Source organism: Spinacia oleracea, chromosome 6 (assembly GCF_020520425.1).
Source record: "Spinacia oleracea cultivar Varoflay chromosome 6, BTI_SOV_V1, whole genome shotgun sequence".
Taxonomy (NCBI): Eukaryota; Viridiplantae; Streptophyta; class Magnoliopsida; order Caryophyllales; family Amaranthaceae; genus Spinacia; species Spinacia oleracea.
The window spans coordinates 30,264,248-30,271,288 of NC_079492.1; the positions used below are offsets into that span (position 1 = coordinate 30,264,248).

General features: G+C 35.6%; 1 long non-coding RNA gene across 3 annotated transcripts; it reads right to left on the reverse strand.

The window, feature by feature from the left end:
- Positions 1-967: 967 nt before the first annotated feature.
- On the reverse strand, positions 968-6,530 carry LOC130464212 (uncharacterized). 3 transcript variants are annotated; one of them, XR_008924558.1, is made up of 4 exons: positions 5,976-6,530; positions 4,164-4,617; positions 3,944-4,036; positions 968-3,494 (listed from the first exon to the last, which is right to left on the reverse strand). It is a non-coding gene; the product is annotated as an uncharacterized lncRNA (long non-coding RNA). The 3 variants fall into 3 exon arrangements; XR_008924556.1 differs by having other exon boundaries at positions 969-3,494; positions 4,164-4,564; XR_008924557.1 differs by lacking the exon at positions 3,944-4,036 and having other exon boundaries at positions 969-3,494; positions 4,164-4,564.
- Positions 6,531-7,041: the final 511 nt, after the last annotated feature.

Below are 7,041 nucleotides of genomic sequence, written 5' to 3' on the forward strand. Positions count from 1 at the left end.
CTGACTTCTATATAAGAAACCAAACGTATAAACAATTTGATCTTGTAAATAACAAGCGGCAACAATGAGGTTGTTCAATTTCAAGCATTTTATTCTTTTCTTTGACAGTGAGAGAAATAGAGAGACAGTGGTATACTAAAGTTTCCCCTAACTTTGCTTGTGATTATGCAATTGTTCCCATGTAATTTTTTTTATATGGTACTGCTGTTTGTGATGGAAATCTACAATTTTTTGCGTGTTTTGATAGCATATACCGCCCAACTTCTGTTATATGGTGCGTGACATTGTTCTTAGAAACATGGATCATGGGTTCCTTCGAACGACGCATACAGCAAGGAGGTGGCACGTACATTTGTGGCATTCCAAGGGGACCGTGGTTATCGGACTTGGATGGCAACAATTCGTTCTTGATTTCACTACAAGAAAAAAGGGCTTTCGTGGTGATTATTTTGGCCTTTAGTAGCGAATATATTCGCTACGAAAACATTCCCCATCAATTAGCTATTCGAGGCGGTAGCCACCGTTGCCATAGCCTTTAGTAGCGATTAGTACATTCAATGGGGTAGACCAAAGCAATCAATACGAAATACTATGTATAATAGTATCCATTATTGTAGCGATTATAATCGCTATAGTTCCCTAATTTCACATACCAAATACATTAGTTTTAGCGGGAAAAGAATCGATGCTATTGGTAGTTATAGTAGCAAATGCAATAGACGCTATTAGATACTTATCGTATCGATTATAATCACTACTATAGGTTACTTATTGTTGCAAATTTAAGTGATAGTATTAATTTAGTAATTGATACATTTGCTAAGATAACAATCCAAATTGACAATCTATAGCGGCGATTATAATCGCTACAAAATGGATCATACTATAATTTAGTTTTACAATGGCTTGTCAAAAGTTGCCACTATCGAGCATATTAACAATTATATTTATACATGAGTATAAATTTAAAATCACATATAATTATAAGATAAAAATAATATTATAAATAAATAACTCATACAAAGTAAGTCATAAATCATTACATAGGTGATATACACTGTCTAATAGTCTTAACAATTTAACAAAATGTTATCTAATAATATGCAGATGACAAGATAAATAACTAATTAACTACTACAATGCGACAAAGAAACAACTAATCTAGTATAAGTCGATAACATCTTGTGCTTCCCCAAATAAGTCTGAGTCAGCGTTTGCCAAATAAAGAGTTATATGCAAGTCAAAAGAATGTACGATAATTAATATCACGGGTATGGTAATATTTCTATTTAATACACCGCAACATACCATACCATACAAATAGAAAACCAAACGATTAGCATAAATTGGGATGAAATTACATTGTTGTATAATAGGCCAAAATTCCCTTTTATATATGGTAAGATACAATTAACAATTGGTTGCATGGTGTTGTGTGATTATTAATTATCAATTGAATTCTGACTCTAACTTATTACTTTCCATTTCCTGATTACATTTCATTCTTCTAGCAGCGAAAGGTCAGATTCTAAAAACAATTAGGATCTAAGCTAGTACTAAGGTGTTTTTTTTATAAATACTCTGTATCACCAGAGAGACCAGGAACTATGGCCCTGACCTAGTATTATTTGGGCATTCCTTTTCAAATCCAATAACTCCCATCTTAGGTTCTAATGCAAGCTAGGCAATATAATATTAAATACATATATGTTGTATTTTGTCATTGACATTCACATAAATATATGCTAATGTTGTTTTCTATATTTGGGAAAGTGTTAATGTTCTTGTTCTTACTAATTGAAAGGGCAAGAATACTATCTGTTTGTGAATCTTTCTCTTTAAAATGGAACTGTTTTATAAGTTTTAAGCTTTAAGACAATTTCTGTAAATCAGCTGGAGTTTCTTACACCATTTAACTCATAATATGTAGGCATGATTTAATTTTACCCTATGCTCAAAGCACATTGTCCCAACATCATCACCGCTCAATCTGTACAACACCAAGATTATTTAAGCTAGTACTTTTCATGATTTCAGACCTACAGCACCAGGATACAGCCCTGGTGCTGGTCACTGTTTCATGACTAACACAGATAAGACCTCAACAAACCAGCAAACTAAAAGTCCTAGAATGTGGAATAGCTTAACAGCATTAGAAGACGATTTTAGACGTACGTACTACACCAGGTCACAACCCAGGTGCTGGGCATGCTGAAGAAGACAGGGACCCAAACCTTACAACTTCAGTTCTCTCCAAATATTGAAATATCATCCAACTTAAAAATAAAGAGTCTCCTTCTCTAAGCATGGCCAGAATTCTGTGCATGATTACTCATGCATTCCTATTAATTTTCTTCACATGTCAAATGCGTTCTAGTGAAGGGAGACATATAATAAGGTCACAAAGTGGAAAAGCGGTCAACTATGTCAAGAGCCCCTCGCATAGAGGCATCAGAAAGCTAAGCAGCCAAATTCACAAGTCTGGCAACAGTGAAAAATCACCAAAGAAAAATACTCAACAAAAGATATCTGCAAAATCTCCTCAAACTGAAATACGTAAAAAGAACTTCCCCTCCTTGAAACCTACTCCATGCTCCCAAAGAAGCAGTCACAAAGTCACATAGGTCCCTGGATCGAGATGTGTGCACATGTAATGTTGGGGAAGGGATTCCCTGGAGATTTAAGGATGAAGAGTTGATAAAGTTTAGCACACTACAATTCCTGATATGGACTTTGTGTGAATGAATATGTAAAAACTTGTAGCCATGAAAATGTGATTTACCTGGCTGAAAGAGAAACGAGGACTCTGATGACACGTTACTGATCGTTGATTGTTAGTATAAGCCAACATATCTAATTTTAATGTTTGATCAAATGGCTCAGTTGGAACAAGATATTATAACTTTGAGGTGATATCTGACTATGTTAGATCTTTAAAGCCAATCTTGGAAGAATTGTTGGTTGTGGCGGTTTTCATTCTTAGGCTCTATGCTTGTATTTCAGATTTTAAGAAACTTAACATTATGTATCTTTGTCGTGCCCCATACAGGTGGGTAGTTGATCCTGAGGCCTATACCTATGATGATGAGGTGATTAAGAAAGCTGAAGCTATGGGGAAGTCGAGGCTTGTTGAGATTTACCCGAAAGAGGATAGATTTATATTTACTGTTGAATTCACTGGTGCAGTCAAGGCTCCTCTACTTTTGCTTAATGTAATTGAAGTCTTGAAGCAGAAGTTCGATGCAATTCGATTGCCTGATAACTCTGCAGATGCTGATGATTTTGGAGAATTAGGTGCTCACGTGTAGGTGGAATAAGTGTGCTTTCACTCAGCATCTGGTTCTTTCACTCAGTGTTTTTACCCCTTGTTATTAGTACTGTCCTTAAACAACCAACAACAAGTATTTAGAGCAGAAGTAAACAATTCTTACCGTCCTTAGGCGTTGCTACATAAGCTTTGCTTTTCATGACCCCCATGCCGAAGTGTCATCATCCTATAAGATTTGACAACAACTTATATTTATGTATAGAAATGGATTACAAATTGCAAATGCCAAACACAAGAATGTTTTTCTAAAAAAAGGCAGAATTTCAATAAAAAAAAGCAGCAAACTAGTACAAATTTAAGTAATGGAAAACAAATTTAAACTAGTACACATTTTGATTTGCACACCTCTAACAAATGCCAAATCATACAAACAAGTGGACAAGCAGGAATAATGATTAGTATTCTAACAGTTTATAACTTAGAACTCAATGCCAGTTTATAAGTGTTCTAACAATCACAATTTTTTTTGACTATTTTTTGCATTTTTTCCAGATTTTGATTGTCACACGTGCTCATTGAAGGTGAGAATGATGAGAAAAAGATTGCTTAAGAAGGCCTTTGACATGATCCGTGGCATATCAATGAGTGAGAACAAAGATGTAAGTAAATACGTACCATTGTTGTCAATCCTGCTTTTTCAAGTAATTGTTTCTTATATTGGTCTATGTACTAATTATATTTAACATCCAATGATGTAATTTTGTTAACCTGCACAACAGTTTTCCAATAATATCTTGCCTTTATTTTTATTTTTTGAGCAATTAAAGCCTTCTCTTATTTTGAGAAATACTGTATAGAGAGTGATATATAAACATGAACTTAATTGAAGATATACCTGATGGAATTGATTTTACAGCACCAGCAAGAAACTGGAGAAAGAACTCAAAAAGCAGTCAGAAGAGTGTTCTGATAATATGGCTTCAGTAAAGGAACTTGAAGCTCATGTCCAGAACCTTGAAGAAGATCTAGAGAAATAGGCAGAAGGCTAGGTTTGAAGCTGATCTGGAGGCGGTTACTCATGCCAAAGTGGAGCAGGAGCAGCGAGCAATACGCGCAGAAGAAACCCTGAGATTGATGAGGTGGAAAAATGCTAATACAGCTGCAAGAATTCAAGATGAATTCAAAAGACTGTCCTCACAAATGCAGCCCTCATTTGATGCTAATGAGAAGCTTGCTAACAAAGCATTGACCGAAGCTAGTGAATTACGAATGCAGAATCGTCAGCTTCAGGATATGCTTCAGAAGGCCAATGAAGAGCTTGAGTCAGCTAAAAATGAATATGAAATGAACTGCATGAAATGTACAGTCAAATAAAGACAAAATCAACTCGGGTGAAGCAGATGGAGGAGGAAATTAAAGAGAAGTCCAAACAGGTGGAAACCCAGAAAAAACAAAGTGATGAATTCCAGAGAAGTGTTTCAGCTCAGCAACTGGATCATAGATCAGAGATACAGAGACTTATCTCTGAAAACAAGTCACTGGCTGAACAGATGAAAGCAAAGAAAGAGATATTCTTTTTCTAAGGGAGAATACAGAATGTGACAATCCAGTGGAGGGATTTTATAGTTATCAAAGTACATCACCATGTCATGAATTATTTTCTTTCACCACTATGACTCTAAGGAAATCTGAAAACTACGCGGTATGCTTTACTCCTTAAACCTGAAAATCAGTGTCGACCACTAGTACAGGGATAACACATACGAAGTATAAATTATAATTCCTTAGCTTGGTATAAACTGTATAATATCGGCTTGTAACAAGGTCACTATTAAACTAGTTTTAACATGGTCACTTAGAGAATAGCTTAGAAGTCTAGAACAGAGTACAAGATCAAAGATACCGTCATTGGTCTGTAATATTATCACCCTTCCAGTTGTCCTAGAGCTGATAAATGGGTAGTTGAGTTTAGGTCTACTCATTTCCAGAATTCCAGACATAGTCAATCAACTTGTTATGATAAATTCAGAAATGCTAGTCAAACTAATTTTTGAAGTTAGGTCATTATCCTGTCAAATAATTCGGGCAGTCAGGCACAGCTTGACAATAGGTCAGATACTCATATCAAATGATCGGGACACATCGTGGTTTTGCTAATTCAACCTTCCACACGTGTTTGAAGTTTGAACTTCTAGATTTTGATTAGGTAATAATACAACATCCACCTTTAAAGTTTGAATGTGCTTGACTAAAGATGAACTAAAGAAAATTAAGTAATTCCTAACAAAATAGAAAACCTGTGTTTTAGCAGTACACACTTAATCGAGTTCCCAAAGCACTGATTGTCATAATTTTGGTATAACACTTAACCAGTTAACTAACTGGTAAGGGAGAGCTTACCAATATATCCTTCAATTCATTAATACAATGCGTTTTCCAAAATTCGAATAGAAATAGGAAAAATTCATCCAAATATAAAAAAGAATCAGGAAAAATCAAAACATTTGATAAGATTTAGTATATAATGCAGGAAAATTAGAAATCACCAGAGAATGGCGAATTCTTTTGCTCTGAATACGGAGAGAAGGGATGACAAAGGAACAACCACAACCGTATTCATTTGTAATTATCATCCAAAATACCGAATAGAATTAGGAAAATTCAACCAAACTTCGAAAAGAAATAGACTATTTAAGAGGAAAATTACCTAATATGCTTCGTAAAATCATCAGAGAATGGCGAATTTGTTTGCTCTTAATACCTCAATTTGGGGAAGGAGCGAAGTGATGACAAAGGAACAACCCAACCGAATTAATATGTAATTACACCCAAAAATCAAAACGAATTAGGAAATTTCAATCAAAATTTGAAAAGGATTGGGAAAATTCAACTAAATTTCGAAAATAATTAGAAAGCTAGCCAAATTTAGAAAAGAATTAAAATAAAAAAGAGGAAAATTACCTTAAAAAACCGCTGGAATGGAGTTTCGTGTAATCAGGTTAAGAATCAAGGATGAAAAACCCGATCAATGTTTGCGCGAGTTGTTCACACCCTCTCCTAGAATCCCGCGCTTCTGAGTTCAAGATTTTGGTATCAACTGGTGTCACCTATGGAGGATTGGAGGATGAGAGAAAACTAATCTTAAACCTAATTGAGAAGATGGAAGGTAATGTGGAGGGAACCGAAATTTCTGAGCGAAAAAATTGTGAGCGAAAAGTTTTGAGCGAAAGTTTTGACTGAAAATTTAAGCGCAATTGGTGAAAATGGGGAGGTATACTTGAGAATAATATCTAATTATTTTTTCGTCATGATTAATTAAAGGCTAATGTAGCGATTATAAAATGTGATAATTGTCTACATTATCTAACACACGTTATTGACTTATAGTAGCGATTATACATTCAGTACTAAATATTCGCCACGAAAAGGTAAATTTCTTGTAGGGTTTGGATATCAAGAATGGAGATTTTATATAATTCTATTACCCTAAGGGTGGGAGATTTAATGTGAGGGTCTTCAACAAGAACAGGGTGGAGAGGTGGTTTGTAGTGCCTGAAGACGAAGATGACGCTGGACCTGCTGGTGAAGAAGGGGATGGACCTGCTGCCGAAGATGGGGCGGGACCTGCTGCCAAAGATGGCGTTGGACCTGTTGGATTCCGCTGCCCCCCCTATCGATTCAGCCGCTGCACCCCCTGCACCTATTGCCCAATAAGTGTGTGTTTACCATATCCCCATTCAGTGGCTGTATTCCGTATCCCCATCCAGTGTGTG